This window comes from Aphelocoma coerulescens, chromosome 8, assembly GCF_041296385.1.
Source record: "Aphelocoma coerulescens isolate FSJ_1873_10779 chromosome 8, UR_Acoe_1.0, whole genome shotgun sequence".
NCBI classification, from domain to species: Eukaryota; Metazoa; Chordata; class Aves; order Passeriformes; family Corvidae; genus Aphelocoma; species Aphelocoma coerulescens.
In genome coordinates this window covers 13692916-13709068 of record NC_091022.1, presented here as the reverse complement: position 1 = coordinate 13709068, position 16153 = coordinate 13692916, and the positions used below count along the sequence as shown (strand labels likewise).

General features: G+C 38.8%; 1 long non-coding RNA gene across 2 annotated transcripts in view; it reads left to right on the top strand.

Annotated features, from left to right (window-relative positions):
* Window positions 1-481: 481 nt before the first annotated feature.
* LOC138113851 (uncharacterized) overlaps window positions 482-16153 on the top strand; it is an 82165-nt gene continuing 66493 nt past the window's right edge. For both annotated transcript variants that reach the window (XR_011152359.1, XR_011152360.1), the window contains exon 1: window positions 482-625. This is a non-coding gene — a long non-coding RNA (uncharacterized lncRNA). The remainder of the gene's footprint in view (window positions 626-16153) is intronic.

The following is a 16153-nucleotide window of genomic DNA, read 5'->3' as shown; positions in this document are numbered from 1 at the left end:
CTGATCCAAGGTGTCTGACAGTGCACCCTAGAGCACACGGACCTGCTCAGCCCACGGCTGCCATGGCTGGCTGCCTGTGGGGTCAGTGTCCTGTGGGAGCCCTGCTGCTTCATACAGGTTCTGGCTGGGAAATGTTGGCTGCTCTTTGGGGTTTAGCAAGCTAGTCCCGGTTGCCCTGTGAAAGTCAGTGAAGTTCCAGCTTCTGAGCAATGAAAGTCAAGTCCTCCTTGATCAAAAGCTGGGTTCTTCATGAAGAAAGGCTTGTGATGCTGGGGTCCAGCATAGTCTTTGGGGTTTTTTTTGTTTGTTTTCCCCAGTTGCCATGGATGAGAGTGTTGGTCATGGCCCTTGTTATTTTGGGAGAATGATCACCTGTTCATCATTAGTCTTAATTGCTTGCTGCTGATTTCAATCACAGACACAAATTGGGTGAGTATATATAAGCAGCTGCAGAAGAGTGATGTGGTAGGGGTTTGGAGAAGTGGGTTTGGGTTTTGAGAGGAATTAAAGGCTGAAGAGGTGAGGGTTCTGTAAGTAGGTGCTGAGCTAGCTTTGTCAAAACTACTGAGGACACTTGCCATGAGTACAGGAACTGATTTTAGTGACTTCAGGAGTTGTGGTTCTGGTATGTATTTTTTTTTTTTTTTTGGTGCTTTATGAAGTTGTCTGAGGTAAACAGGAGTGTTTCATGAAATTGTTTTGGAGTATTATTTCTTGAGTGTTTTTATGAAACCACAATTGTTTTTGTTATCTATTAACGTTGTATTTTCCTCTTTGGTATGTGAGCTATTTTCTATAACCTTTTCTTTATGAAATGCTTGGGAGTTTATTGGAATTTTGACTTCAACTTTTTATACTCCATTTGTATTGTGATGAAATGTTACTAAAGTTGAAAAGATAATTGGGATGTTGTCTGGTGAGTTCTTAATGGGCATTTTTCACAAAATAAATCTTTAAGTAAAATCAACTTATTTGTTTAGTAGTGTTTTAAACTGAGTTTTAATAGCTATTAATTTGAGCATTTTTCTTCAGTGTTTCCATGGAACATCAGAACTAGTTATTGAAGTGTCAAGGGTGATGCTATGGAGTGATTTATAAATATTATTTAATGAGTTTCCATGGGGTTTTTTTGTGTTTGATCAAAGTTCAGCTGATTTTGGGAAGTCTGGTTATTATGGAACTGGAATGAAACCTTGGCACATTTTCATAATTACAGATACATATATATGTCTATGTACCTATACAAATATACTGGAGTTGTTATTATTTGTTATTTGGCTTTACTGAATGGAGTTATTACACCTTTTGTGAATGCTTTGGGCCAAAAGCCCAAATGTTTGAGTCAAATCAACAGCAGTTAAAATGATGGAAGTTGGAAATAAATAGTAGGGGAGTTCACATTTGGGTAGTCAGTGCAGGAATATGCCAGGGCTTGGAAAAAAAAGGCTGCGGAAAAACGTTTCTACTGTGCAACCTGCTCTTAGCTTGGCCTGCTGCAGGAATGTGGGGCAGCTGTGGCAGTGAGCACCAACACATAGCTTGAGGCACCAGAGGGGCTCTGGGCAGTGCCAGGGGCTTGCAGGAGGCAGGAACTCGCTGCAGCCAGCTGCTTCCAGAGCTGGGGGCTGCAGCAAGCTGCTCTTGGAGAAGCAGAGTCCCTCTGCCTGGAGCATGGTCTCGAGCCAAGTGGTCTTTTTGTTCCTGAGCTCCTTCTTGCTGTTATTTTCCACCAAGTCCTGGCTCAGAGGAAGGCTCTCTGCAGTGAGCTGGTGAGCAGTCAGGCTGTTTGCTCTGTGGCTCTGGTGGGGTCCTGCTGTGTTGCTTCACCGCCTTCTTGGCAGGTCCAAGCTCCCTTGCTGAGCTGTCTGGACCTCAGACTTTGGGGCTATCTTCAGTCTCATTTTTCTCCTCCTTCTCTCAGCTTCCCCTGCAGATCCCTGCACAGTTTCTGAAGCTCTGAAAGGCAAAACATTGCATCATTCAATACAGTGTCCACAAGAGAACTGAAAGTAGCAGATGGTTGTTATTCTTTCCAATTTCCAGCACAGATTAAGAAAAAAAATCTTTTATTTGAACTACCACCCCTTTGGACTTTTTCCAGTGTTGAGACTAAAGATTTTGTTTTTTAATACCTCTTCTCTTACAGCTTGTATTTGAAATAAGATTTACCCCTAGTGTCTTTATATGCTATGCATTCATCTGCTTGTGTGTGGCTGTTCAAGAGATCCTGGCGCTGAGAAGGGCAGCAGGGCTGGAGGGGAGCTTGCTAAGTGTGAGGGGAAGTGTAGGAAGGGCTCAGTTTGCCTTAGTGACATTGGAAGTAGTGTAGGTACCTATTTTGAAGAATTCATTAATTTTTTTTGTGTATTAAGGAAATCAGAAGGTTGATTATTTAGAAATAAAAAAGAGCTCAAAAAGATACAGAACAAAAGAGTTTGCTGGACTAGCTCCCCTGAGGTACAGAAAAAGCACTGTGATCTAATCTAGTGCAAGTGGCAGAGCATTTCTGCTTTGCAATCGTATCACCATTATAGAACACCATTTCTTAAAGTTCCATTTTATGTCTTGGGGCAATATTGTAAAATACAGTTCTATAAGAAACGGTTTGAAACAGAAGGGGCTAAGTGTCTGCCTCTTATTCCTACCACAGTAATACCTCTCTATTTTTGTGAACTATCATGTGAATGCAAATCACTGTTATATCATGTTCTCCCAAAATAACCTCTTCTGCCTATTAATATGTTGTGCAACATGATAAACCCTGTTAGAATGCTGTGAAATACACTTATTAAAATGCTGGGACAAAGTGCTGTGGCATGTGTTTCATACTGTGGATGGGTGCAGTGCTATGAAATGCTCTTCCCCAGCCCCAATGTGCAGTGGAACTAGTCCCAGGATGCACAAACCAATGTTTCCTAGATTTTAGACTGCCTCTGACTCTTGTGTTCATCTGAGAACTGGATCAGTAGTTGAAGTCTTTCTCCCCACCCCCATCAGTTTGTGAGTCTGTCCTTATTGACCTGTGTATTGTGGATCTCATCTGGGAGGGGATTCTATCTGTGCCCTCTAATATTGACCATCAGCTTCATCCTTTGCCAGAAGTCTGCCTGTCTTGTTTAGATTTGTTCTTGGCTGTCTTACAAGTGTCATTCCGTTCTTTGATCTGGAGGACCTTTCTGTGACCCCTTTCAGGCACTCCGTTAACAGTAGCTTGGTATGGCTCCTGTTGTGTTATTTTTCTGAAAAGCTGCTTATTTCAACCCCACAAGATAAAGAAGACTATTTCAGCCTGACTCCAGTTGAATGTGAGAGTGCTGCAGTGTTGTGGTGATGACTGTGGTTATGAACAATTGCAAATGGATTTCTCCTGCCTGGGTTGCTATGGCTAAGGAGCAGCAGCCAGCCTAGAGGTACCTGCACTTTCAGTTGCTTGTAGTAGGCTGTGGAGTACTACCTGGTGGTAGCAGATGTGGGTCTAAACCATCACAGCTGATAGTTCATGGTAATTTTATAAGCAGGGAATTTAGTATACTCCAAGAGGAGCTTGAGAGGCAGTGTTGTGGCAGATAGTCTGCCTGAAGAACTGTGTTCACACATAACTCAGTGGAATTACTGACACTTATGCCAAGTCTTTTTCCCCCTTTGACCTCAGTGAGCTCTTTGAATCATAGTTAAGTCAGCTGTGACACTACAAAGTGACCCTTATTTTTCTGTTTTCCTGTGATTGGGCACAGTGTGCAGAATGTGTGCTGCATGATTTGAAGAAGAGATGTATTCTGGCTTTTGATGCAGCTTCAACATAACCCGTTGCTGTTGGAGTAGTCCCAAGGGGGATTGTGTTGGTGCTTGCATAATTTGCAAAGGAGGAAAGGCACGCAGGTCTCTTCTGCCTTTCTCAGAGAGGATATTATGCTTGTTTGGATTGTTCACACAAGGAGAAGTAAGCATTTTTTATTGAGACCTTGTTTGTGAAGTGCTTTAAAAAAAAAAAATCTCTTCTATGGAACTTTTATGTGGAAACTGATGTCTGTGAAGAAACAAAGTCCCTAGTATGGGGAGTTCTTGTTTTCTGCACTAGAGAGAAAAAAACTAACAATACCTTGAGTAAATTCAGGGTAAAACCAATAAGAGTAGCTTAATCATTTGTTCATTGCAGAGTTAGTGGGTAACTGCTCTCAGCTGTGGGTTGGCTCTTTCCAAGGCCATACTAATACTCTAAACCTGAGGATTCTTTTAGCTTTGGCTGTGTGACTGTTGACTTAGTTTTTCATTCTTGAGAGCAGGGATTTTTTTTGTCATTAAAATAATTTTGTGGGGTAAGAAAAAAAAACCCAAGCATAATCAACTTTCCCATTTCTAACACCCACTGCATGCTCTTAAAATTGGTCCTGGCATTTCCCATAACCTGCAAACCCATTTTTTGGGTAGCTTGTTTCTGTCACCCTACCTCAAGGATAAACTTTTCTTGTGCTGTGAAGTTATAACTTTTACTTAAAAGGATACAAATATCTGAATAATATAGCATTCTATTCTATGAAATTCTAAATCATTGGACTATTTGGAAACCCTTTTTGAAAGTTTTAGGGTGTTTTCAAAAATACTAAACAGGTAAAAAAGAAAAGGGAAGCAAATGGAAAGCTGAAGAGTGTGGCTGTGTTCTTAGTTACTGATGTCAAGAGGTGTCTCAATGTTTGGTTCACTAATAGCCTTTCTCTATATGTGGAAGAGTATGTGATTTATTCAGTAGATATTTATTATGGCTGCCTATTGAGAACAGCACTGAAATACCATATCTCATTTTGCTGTGAATGAGGGGAAGAAAGCCTTTCAACATGAGGTTTGTTATTTGAGACTAGAGCTGTACAAATTATTTTATGAATTCTAATTAGGAAAGCATTTTTAGTTACTGTACTGTTTGCCAGCTTCTGAAAACCCTCTTGTAACCCAGTGGTCACTAATGAATAGGTTTTTTTAACAGGTAATTTTAGATAGTTGTGTACAAGAACTCAGAGTGCCTGGCTCAGTTGTGTTTTCATTATGATTAGTCAGCTAACTAGGGTAGGATTGGACTTCTAAATTCAGTTGCTAGTTTTCAGTTCCTTGGTACTTGAAGCTTCTTCTTTTTATAGTGTTGTCCTGTCCTCTTCCACCCCAAACCTCAGTGTCACCTAGGTTGCTCTGACAGGTGAATATCCATCATTTTGATGAAACGTATTAAAGGTATATTGTTTAGGAACCCCTGAACAATTTGTTTTGCAATGCCATCATTAAAAACTCCATGGCTGGATATATGTGGCATCATTTGGAATATGAAGAACAGAAATGGTATTCATAACATCATCTTCATTTTATGTCATATCTCAGACTTTGTTCACAATGTGCCAGAAGTATTTGTGCATGCCTGAAAGCCCTTTAAAAATTCAGGGAGTGTTCCGGATTTCACAAGCGGCATGATCCAGCCTGTGCCTATCATGCTTTACTGTAGCAAATGAAAATTAAGAATACACTTATATTTAAAGAGATCTGGACATTAGTTTGCTGCTAGGTTTCATTGAAAGCTTAACTATTTTGTGACTTTCGAGAAGGGCAGTTTTTGGGGTTGGGTGTGCAAGGTGGTGTTTAGAGATGGTTATTCCTGTGGCAGTTTGATACACTAGCAAGTAAATCATGTAGAGCTTATGAACTGTAAATTTAAAAATCTTGACTATCTCTGACTTTTTAAACATCTAAGATGCACTTAGAATCTATTTACATGAGAGAATCTACTACCTCTGCAAATCCAGTTTTTTAATGCGTCACCATTTCTGTAAGTGTAAAACACTTCTTTCTTAAAATGGAATTAGTAATTGGGTTTTGGTGTTTTGGTTTTTTTGGTGTTTTTTTTTTTGTGTAAATGATATCACTTGTTACCTGTCTGATGTCATCTAATCTGGAACTTTGGCAATCACAGTTCCCTTCCTTCAGCTGTGGAAGGGTGTGCATACTGCACATAGAGCTGTTTCCAGCTGCCCTGGGGAAGGCTGCAAGGCCACTTGGCAGTGACCATGTCCTTGGCTCAAGATGCGTGCAGTTGTGGGGGTAATTGTTGTTGCTCCAGAGTCATCTGATAAACCAGAACTCTGAGAGAACAAGAGAAGGTCTAAAGAATTGAAGGTCAAGGTTTTAAAAGGCTTAGGTGGGATATCTGCAGCAGGGTGTTCTTGCTTGCAGGGGAGGATGTTGTAGAGAAGCTGACTGGCTTTAATGTCTGACCTGTCCAGGCCCCAGTGGCTGTTTCCTACAGCAGCTGGATGTGTGAAGTAGCTTAAGAATACCTGACTCCTACAGCATGGTGGCTTTTAAAAGCAAAGCCTTACATGTTCTGGGTACCACAGGCAGGAGCAGCACGAAATAAATGTTCTGTAATGGTTTGAATACAGCAATCACTTGTTCAAGTACTTTATATTTAGGTCTTTAATGAGAAAATGACTGCATGTTAGATCATGTAAATCCACTGAGTGAGAAAATTATAATTTGAGGTTTATCTCTGGAATGGATGTCTATTTTGTCAATTGCAGAGATGCTACCTGAAGTTAAATATGCTTTGGCAGGCAGTCATTCTTTAACTGTGGTATTTTAACTAGTTGAGTTACTGTTTCCTTGATTATGGCAGCTGGCAGATATTTCATCATCATTAACAGCTGTAGGTTATGGAGACCCATATATTTCTCACTCAATAAGAATTTAACCTATTTCTACTTGCCTTATGGGGTTGCTGAAACCTTTTCATGAAGAAGGACAAAATTTACCTTTTTTAAAAAATCTTTTGTAGCAGAACAATAGTGCATTTGAGAACTCCTTCCTAAGGATAGATCAAAAATTCTATGTAAAGATTTAGTCATTCCCCATCTCTAGGGGTTTGTAAATGAATTTTTTAGAATTGTGTGCCTTATTCCTATGAAGTTTCACAGAACTTACTTGTGTCCAAGTTGCATTTAGATCTTTGGCCAGAGAAAAATTGTTGTACTTGTGCTAAGTTCAGTAAAACTATACAGATTTCTACCAAGTAAGGATTAAGTTTAGGCAGCCTAATATTTTCAGTAGGTTTAGAATTTTTTAATAAAGAAAAACTTAAACTGGATATTAGTTCTTAAAATCACTCAGCAGTAAATGTTTTTCTTTGTCTGGAACTTGCTCCCACATATGCACATCAGAAGCTTCAGAATTGTTCCTACTTAAGCTTCCAGCTTTCTGGATTTATGACAGATGCAACGCTTCCAAAAGAGAAAAAGGAGCAAGATTCACTTTTGCTGCACCCCAAGTGGTTTGCTGGGTTGTTGACACCCATTTGTCCCTGAGGGTGTGGATGTTGGATCCCCAGCAGTGCACATCAGAGTACATACAACTGGAAGTTGTATGGTTGGTCCCACATTGTTTTTAAGACCATGAGATTTAAGCTTAAAATATCCCAGGAAACATCCCTTTTGCAACTGCTAATATGAAAATAAAATCTAGTACATGCATTTTCATTTAAGTTAAGGCTGCTGTTTTTCCTGGATCTGACTGCTTTTTCTACCTTGGTAGATTTTTGGATGGCAGAGCTTAGGCTTAGAGTTTCTAGATGTCTGTGACCATCCAGTTTGGATATTTCCAGCATAGACATAATGATGTTTCTGGGAATTTCAAAGCAGTAGCAGTCATCAGGTGCTACTGCACTTGATGTGGGGTGCTGTGCTTGAAAGCCACATGCAGGAGGCCATGTGCAGGTTTTCTATAAATGCACCCTAAGATCTGGGCATGGCAGAATACCTGTCAGGTATTTGGGAGCAGGAATTTACTACAGATAGCAAAAGCAGGGGAATTGAAACCATGAGTTGGAGCAGCTCTCCATAGACCGTTGCTGGTTTGGAAACCTCTGGCGTTTCCCTGTAGATTCAGCTATATGTGTTCCTCCCCCAAACAATTGCCTTTTCTTGGCCTCTAGCCATTCCTATTTGTTAGAATTGTGTCTTTTAAATGCTGTTTATTTTTCTAGCATTTCTTGTGATCACCTTCTTTGTGCTTTCCCAGTTCTGTGCAATGTAATCATATATTAAAAATGCAGTTGATGTTTTCAAGTCGGCAACCTAGAAAAGGGGCTGAAAGGGTGGAACTTTTTAGAGTTGCTTCTTGAATGGGCTTTGGTGTCTGATCAAATGTGGTTTTGTGTGTGTAACTGTAAACTTCTTAATGTGATCTAATATTCCAGAACCAGGTCTTCAAGCTTGACATCCTTGGTGTTTTAATATGGCTGAAACATCTGTTTAAGGGTTATAGTAACATTTTTTGACAGCATTTTATATGGAAATAGATCTGTGTTTCTGGAAGAAATTAATGATTTTATCTCTGGAATCAAAGTATTTAATTTCTTGATTTAGATTCTCCTTTTTTATGTGAAGTCTGGTCTCTACTTTTCCATGTCAGTGTGTGTATTTAAACTGTTAATTACATTGACCTTTTTCTGGACAGATGGCTAAATAGATTGCAGCAGTTGTAAACCCTCCTGTTCTGCCATGCAGAGTTTTCATTATGTTCATAATGCCATGAGGTTATAGGGTGCTTTTTTTCAACCTAATACACATTCAGTTGAATTCACATTTCAGCTGAACACTGTCACCATTCATATTAAAAAATTTCTGATCTAGTCAGAAATGCCTGCCTGTGGCAGTTACTCCTTGTAGCATCCCTACAGGTGCTTTTGCCAATAAGTGATTGCTTCCATGTGACAGGGAGAATGGCTGTCCTTGTAATTAAGGATAGTGGCTGCCAGCCCTTGTTTATAAGCTCAAGATCATGAATAAGTACTTCATGTTTCTATTTTATTTCCTCCTAATTTAATATTGCTATTGATAGCTCTCATCATTTCAAAGGATTGTCCACCTTACACCTGCTGTATAAGTTGCTTACTGTGCACTAGCCTACTGATTACTTTCCTTCCTCAAAATTGTATTTCATTGAGGGTATGAGTTTAAAGTATTTCTGGGTTTTAGAACATTTCACCAAGGGTTTTCTTGTTTGCTACAAATCCTGCTAAGAGACGTGTCTGATCGACTACAGCTTATGAAAGAGTTTAGAAATCTAGGCCTCCAACTAATTACTGTGAGGGAATAGAATACAGTGGAACAGCTCAAACCTGTCCTTTTTGTCATGAAGTTATTTATTTTGTAGTGGATTTCTTAAAATCAGTTGCGAGACAAAGTTTCACTGCTGTAAAAGAAACTCTAAATTTCATTTTGGAGTCTGAATAAAATGAAAACTTCAGTATATTTGAAATAAGTTTTCTGGAATTGCTTGTTTTAGAATATTAAAGATGTATGACGAGGTTATAATTGCCAGATGCTAAGTTCAATTTGCTCTCTGTTGTAACAGACCAGGGCTTTGATTTTAGATGTGTTTAACCTTGAGCATTATTGCTATCCAAGGGAGAGAAGCTTCCTTGAATTGTGGTAGAATGGCAACAGGACTCAGACATTCAGAAGGTGCAGAATTCTGCAGGCTGTACTCCTGTGACATCTAAAGCTGTGCTGGGACATCTTGGGGCTAGAAAGTAGAAGAGGAGGCTGGGCTCAGCTGTAGAACACAGCAGAAAGCACAGCAGGACTGTCAACAGTTCAGCAGCACTGAGGGAAGGCAGCCTTTGTCCCCACCTGGGCCAGGGCTGCTCTGGAACTGTGCTGGCAAAGTCACAAACTCCTTGTGCCAGCCAGAATCCCCTTTAGAGTGATGGCCTTGGCCAAGCTCACAGTATAAAGGATCAGAGGTCTAGGAGGCTCTATATTTATAGAGAGTCTCTATATTTAAAGATACTTAAATTTTACTATACAGTTTATGTAAAGTTAACTGGATAAAATTGCTGAATCAGGTTACACCAACCTTGCCCAACACTGGCTGAAGATGATGGGACTTAAACAGTGATACAATAAGTGAATCACTGTTTAGAATGATAAACTAATAATAATAATAATAAAATCTGTGTTTTACAATAGACTGGTACTTTTTTTTTTGCCCTGAAAAATGTTGTCTTTATTGGCTATGAGATTAAATTGTAGTTGAAGGGAAGCCATTAGGTTTGTGTTCCCAACTTCCAATCTAGTTTCCTTTAATTAAAAGGAAACCATAGCCCATATGCTAGTAATCTTTGTAGGAATTATTTGCTATGTACACATATATAATTCTTTGGGAATTGAAGGAAAAAAAAAAATCACAGAAGTCACAATAGCTCTGACTATTGTTTTAGAGCAAAATAAAGAAAAGGGGGGGGAGAAATGAAGCTCCTGTGGAGATAATTGAAGCTGAAACATTTCTTGTGCTCTTGAGATGAGCTGCAGAAAGCAAATTGTATGAAAAAAACAAAGGGGGAAATGTCATGTGCCAGCTCTTCTCATTTTCTTCTTGGCTGTGTGCCCAGTCTCTAAACTCATACTAAGCTTTGCTATGGCAATGATGTCAGTGAGGTGTTTTCCAGTCCAGAGTGTACTTCTTGCTACAGGTTTAGGGAGTAGAGATTTGGAAACTGTCTGTAATCTTATACTTCACTAAACATGAACCTTTGGAATAAGTGGGTATTCTGGGTGACCAGAGAGGTTAAAAAAGAAAAAAATAATCAGCTTTCAAAAAAACAAATGGAACCAACTCTACAATAAAATTGCTTTACACTTTTTCCTATGGAAAAGAACTACTGACACGCCATTCTTGGAAGGGCATGTAAACAAGACTAAGCTGTGGGCTCTCTGATATTGCCTACTGAAGAAAACCACAGCAAAGCATTGTTTAGAGCAATAGATTGAGGATCAAAAGGGTGACAAATTCAGTAAGAGAACAGCTGGTACTAAAGAATTTAAAGCTACTTAGACACATGAATTTTCTATGGATAGGGCATTGTATAATCTTAACCTGGATTCTTGTGTTGAATTATTCTATAAAACTTGGGAAGGCAAACTTTGAAAGAGGCAAGGGTACAGCTCATACCTGCAAATGAATTCATGCTGAAGTTATAATAATATAGAAATATTCCTTTTTGCTGCTGTGTCAATTCATTGAGAAAAAGCATTAGAAAGGAATTATTTCAGTATCAGATGCCTGGAAATTTTGTAGAAACAAATACAAGATTCCTTTGTTTACAATTTGTACAACACTGTTTTGGTGACAAATCCAAAACACAGCACCATGCCAGCTACTCTGAGGAAAATCAGCTAAATCAACTGTAACCCTGCCCAAACCAGTACAGTCCTCTTTTCTCATTTCCCCTCTTTTAGCAGTTGTGTACTTGTAATTATTCAAGGAAATGTTTAGTGAGCTGAGTTAGGCAACTGAAGGATGAGAAAAAAGAAATGCTCTTTTACCAAGAGAACCATCTCCTTACATGGTTTGCAGTACACTCTCACAAGTCTCCATAAGTGAGGCAGGACTGGTTCATCCAGGTGCTGCGCATCAAGGCTGAGTCTAACGAGCATTTCTCAGATCACAGCGTGGCATGAAAGCAGGGGAGGCAGGATGTACCACACAAAAAGATAGGATTTTTGGGAAGAAAACTTATTCAGTGTTTGCAGTCGAATATGATTGCATATTTTGTTGAACAGGTACATATTGGGTTGAAATAGCAATTCTTTATTAATTTTGAAATACATTTTTTTGATAAAAAGGGAATGATTTTCTTGTAGCCGAGTTGGAATAATGTGCTTCAGTGTAACTGAGTGTTTCTATTTCTGACATGGAATGAGCAGCTTTTTAATATAGGCTATAGAAGCAAATATTCCTGTTAATGCTGCTATTTGCCTGAAGAATAGCTCTGTTTAAGAGCTCTGGATATGAACACAGAATCTTTTTACAGCTCCGTGCTGTTTGGCATTTTTTCCTGAGAGGGTGGGTATGTTCCTCAGCCAGCACTTAATAATGACAGACAATTATTGAGCGAGTCCTCTACAGTGAGTACTCCCTTGAGTGTTCTGGTGGTGTCACTTGTATGACACTTGTCAGTTGGTGAAATTGAGCTAGAGCAGGGTGTCACTGAGGCTGGCACCTCTGAGAGAACCGTGGAGGCGAGAAGACGTGGAAAGGTTTGAGCAACGCAGATTTCACGGTGCTTGAATGAGTGGTAAGGGAAGCAAGGAGGTGGGGTAGTAGTTGCAATCAATTTAAAGGCAAGCAAATCTATTATTTAACTAATTTTTTTCTGCCAACAAAGAAGAAGAAAAAAAATCAGATTCTTTGGGTAATGTTCCACCCTTGGTTCTGATGCATTTCCTGTTTGCTGTTAACATCCCTTGTGTGATGACCCCAGTTTTGGCTTGGAAGATTTCTCCCTATCTCTGTACTGCTGCAGTGATATTAGTTCCACATTCACAGAGCCCAGTGATTCAGGTGTGCTGATGTAGGGAGGAGCAGGGTACAAAAATTACTGTCTTGTATTGCTTCTGGTGAAAAAATTTCTGTATCACATTGGAACTTGAAATAGTTCTTTTAAATTAAGCAAGAGGAAAGCAAATTTCTAGCAAGGATATCTTTGAATGTAGTGTATCCTGAAAACAAAAAGTTGTCAAGTTTTTAATATTTCCTTGATATCTTGTCAATACCTTTATATTATAGATGATGTTCAGCATTATGATTCCTTATGTACGACCTAAAACTTGGCATTGCTGTATCCATTGCTATATCAAGTGAGACAGAACTTCAAGTTTTTAGTTTTTTTTTTCCAGCATAACTTGTGCAGCTATTTGAGTACTTTTCTTTGTTTTTCTTGCAATAAACCAGAGAGATTTGTGACAAAACCCTCCCAACGTTTAACATTTGCTATCATCTCAACAGTTCTTTTAACAGGATTATTGAAACTTACAGCAAAGTGCTAGGAAGATGTACTAAGTTCCAGGACTGTCTATGGAGGCAGGTCACCTCATAAGTGCTTAGTACTGTATACAATGCATTTTATTAAGCTGTTTGGTTTGCACAAAATAGCCCAACAACAGTGAATTGCAGTTGTTCATTGCTTGTTACTAAAGGAGGCCCCTGGCCTCTCATTGTTCTTTATTATATCCCTAAATGTTGCATTCCTTTCACTTTCTTAATAACCATTTTATGCTTTTTAAATAATAAAAAGCTGCACCTGCCTTGTCAGGAGAAGTGCTTCAGTCTGTTTTGGAAAAGGACAAGGGTCCCTGTCTTAGTGTGAAAAATTGCCTCAGAAAAGTTATTTATTTATATTATGTTTTTATTATGATTTGCAGCTTTCAGGGAAATATATCAATTTCATCCTTGTCTATTTCCTCTTTTCACCCCAAGAAAGAAGAAAAAATTCAATTTTGAGCCTTGATGGCTTCCTAACTGTTGTATCTCAAGAATGTGCTGTTAACTAACATGTACTGGTTAGGATGGATCTCCAGTAGGATTGTGAATGGCACACATTATCTGGGCCATGATGGGGGATTTTCTTCAGCTCTGGCTTCTGCTTGGTAGTTGCATGCTATCATTTTACACATGGGCGTATTCCTTCAAGCTAATAAAGCAGCTCTTTGCTATGCATGACCTGCTCTGTAGTGTGACTGACTGATAACTGCAGCATTTTAAACCTGGCACTACATTATTAGACCTGCTGCCAAGTCCTGGTTATTTCTCAGAAGTATTTCTTGCCATTGGAACTTCAGATGGATTGAAAGTAATTTTATAGGCTCATTGCAAACTTGTGGGATGTAAAGTGCTGGGATCCATCACAGCCAAGGCATTGCCTACCAAAGTTATGGATGTGGAGATGTGTGTTTATATGAAACCCCCCACAAAAAATGCATTCCTCGTGGTAATGTGTCAGTCTGTCTGTATCAGGTATGAAATCACTTCAGCTTTACTCTTTGCTATAAAGAAACTTATCTAGCTGCTGAGGCTTCCCCCCCCCCCCCTCCTCAAATATAGATACACCTTAACATGATGCAGGTATTGATGTAGTTTGGGGAATATAGGATGGCTATATTCCTGTCTTTGATGGAAAGTGTATTATTGCTTTTCATGGGAGCTAGGTCCATTTTGTGCCTTAAGGAATAAATCTCTTCAAAGGCATCCTTATGCATCTTTAAGATAGAGTGGACTTGGTAAATCTGATTCAGTAGTGCCTGTTAGAAGATCTAAACAATGTTGAAAAAAGAATTTTTCTGATACCAGGCTGCCTTAAAGTCCAAAAGAAACCCACTGAGGAAACCACCTCTTTCCTCTGACATTCTACCTCAGCTGAGATCTCCAGAGTGTGGGTTCCCTGAAGTGTAAAAGCAAGGAAATGTCTGGCAGTGTATTCTATACAGGGAAGTCTGTCTGTCTTTTCCAGGCCACATTTGTTTAGAAGGGCTTGCAAAGTTAAATGTAGGAGTTACTGGTTCACTGAGGAAGACAAAGATGAAGGAGAAAGGTGTTTCCTGTATGCAAAGTATATCACGTGTGTTTATCTCTTGTTGTTTATTTTGTAGTACGTGGAAGTGTTTTAAGAATATTTATTATATTTTCCATGGAAGAATGGCACTATTAACTCAGACTTCACCAGGAATGACTTTTTGTGGTGTGATGACCTATTTTTTTTTTTTTACAACTGCTAAGACAGGTGTGTTGTGGGCAACAAAGTTTCTTTAGTAAACTCTTTCACTTTGTTCATTGTCTTAGCTTATGCAGGTAATCAATAAAACAAGGAAACATGTTAAATAAGATGTAAAAAGCTTACAGTGATGCTCTGTTCTTATCGGTGAGAGGTTCTAAGTAAATTTTTTCACTTTAGCTGAAATAAAAAGGATCTGAGTATGTTTCTCATGAAACATGTGACAGTAATCAAAGCAATGAAAATTACCATGATTCAACATGTGTTTTTTGGTTTCTGTGTTCTGTTTTCCTAGTAATCCTACATCAGCCTAAGTAAGCCCTGCATCCACCCTCAGACAAGGTATTTTTTAAAGACAAGCATTACATCAGAAGGACTTCTCTGGAAAGAAAGTGGAGAAAGGAACATGGTGTCAAGTTATGAAGGCACTGAGAGCTCTTTGGGAAAAATCAACAGTGGGCTGAAATGGAGACACATGTGATTTCTGTATAATGACTTTTTCTTGTCTTTCACTCTGTTCTAATATAAAAATAAGTTTTGAAAGGCAAGCTTGAAAAACAGTGCATTGGTCCTGTTTAGTAGTTTATAGTCATGGATAAAGTGAGGTGCCAATAAGTAAATAGCAGAGAGTAGAAAAATACAGAATAGAAGCTGTATATGTGCATGAGCAATCTACTTACAGTATGTAAGGCATGCAGCCTAAACCTTGCCTTACATAGGAGGAGATTCTTTAACTTGTGTATGCAAATATCCGTCATTTGTTACCTTAGTGTATAAGTGTATCTTGCACATGCTGAAGGCGAAGACCTGTAGGGTATGTGGAATGTAATACACTCATAAGCAACACTTGCATCATCCTATTAGGGACTTTCTGGAAAATCTAATACCAAAGTAAAAATACAAAGTGGAACAGCAGTAGATGTTCTGTGAGTATGAAGGACTGTTACAGAGGCAGGCATAACTTGCCTTTGATTACTATGCTCTAACCCAAATATCAGATTTGCCCTGCTTTTCTGGATGGCATGTTCTTGAATAGAATGGATGGAGAATAACACACTGACAATAAAGTCATTCAGTCTTATGTTCCCTGTAAGTGTAGGTAATCTTATAAGAAGTTAGTGTCAAAAACTGAGATTCAAAAGTTTGAATGATTTGAATTCCAACTGTCCATTATCACATACTTGAAACTGGTTTTATTTGCAGGAGTGCCAAGTGCAGAGATAAATATTTTTATTTTCAAAATTTGTAATGCATGATTAATTTTGAAGCTCCAGCCAATATTAATCTAATTTTGCTGCAAGAACCATTGTCATGTTAAAATGGTACTCCGGTTCATGCTATTTTTCATTATAACTCTTTGAATCCTAAGAGTTGCAGTATAAAATAATTATAGTTATTTGAGGAGTCTTAGTATGTGAAACAATGGCCTTCTCAATTGCCTCATGGTGGCTGGGAAAATGAAATGATTAATGTATCTATTTGAAAAACATTTTATAGAATTGTGTCTGACCATGACAGAAAAAGTAGGAAACAAACATCACTTCTTTAGACAATGTCTATTTTTTTTCT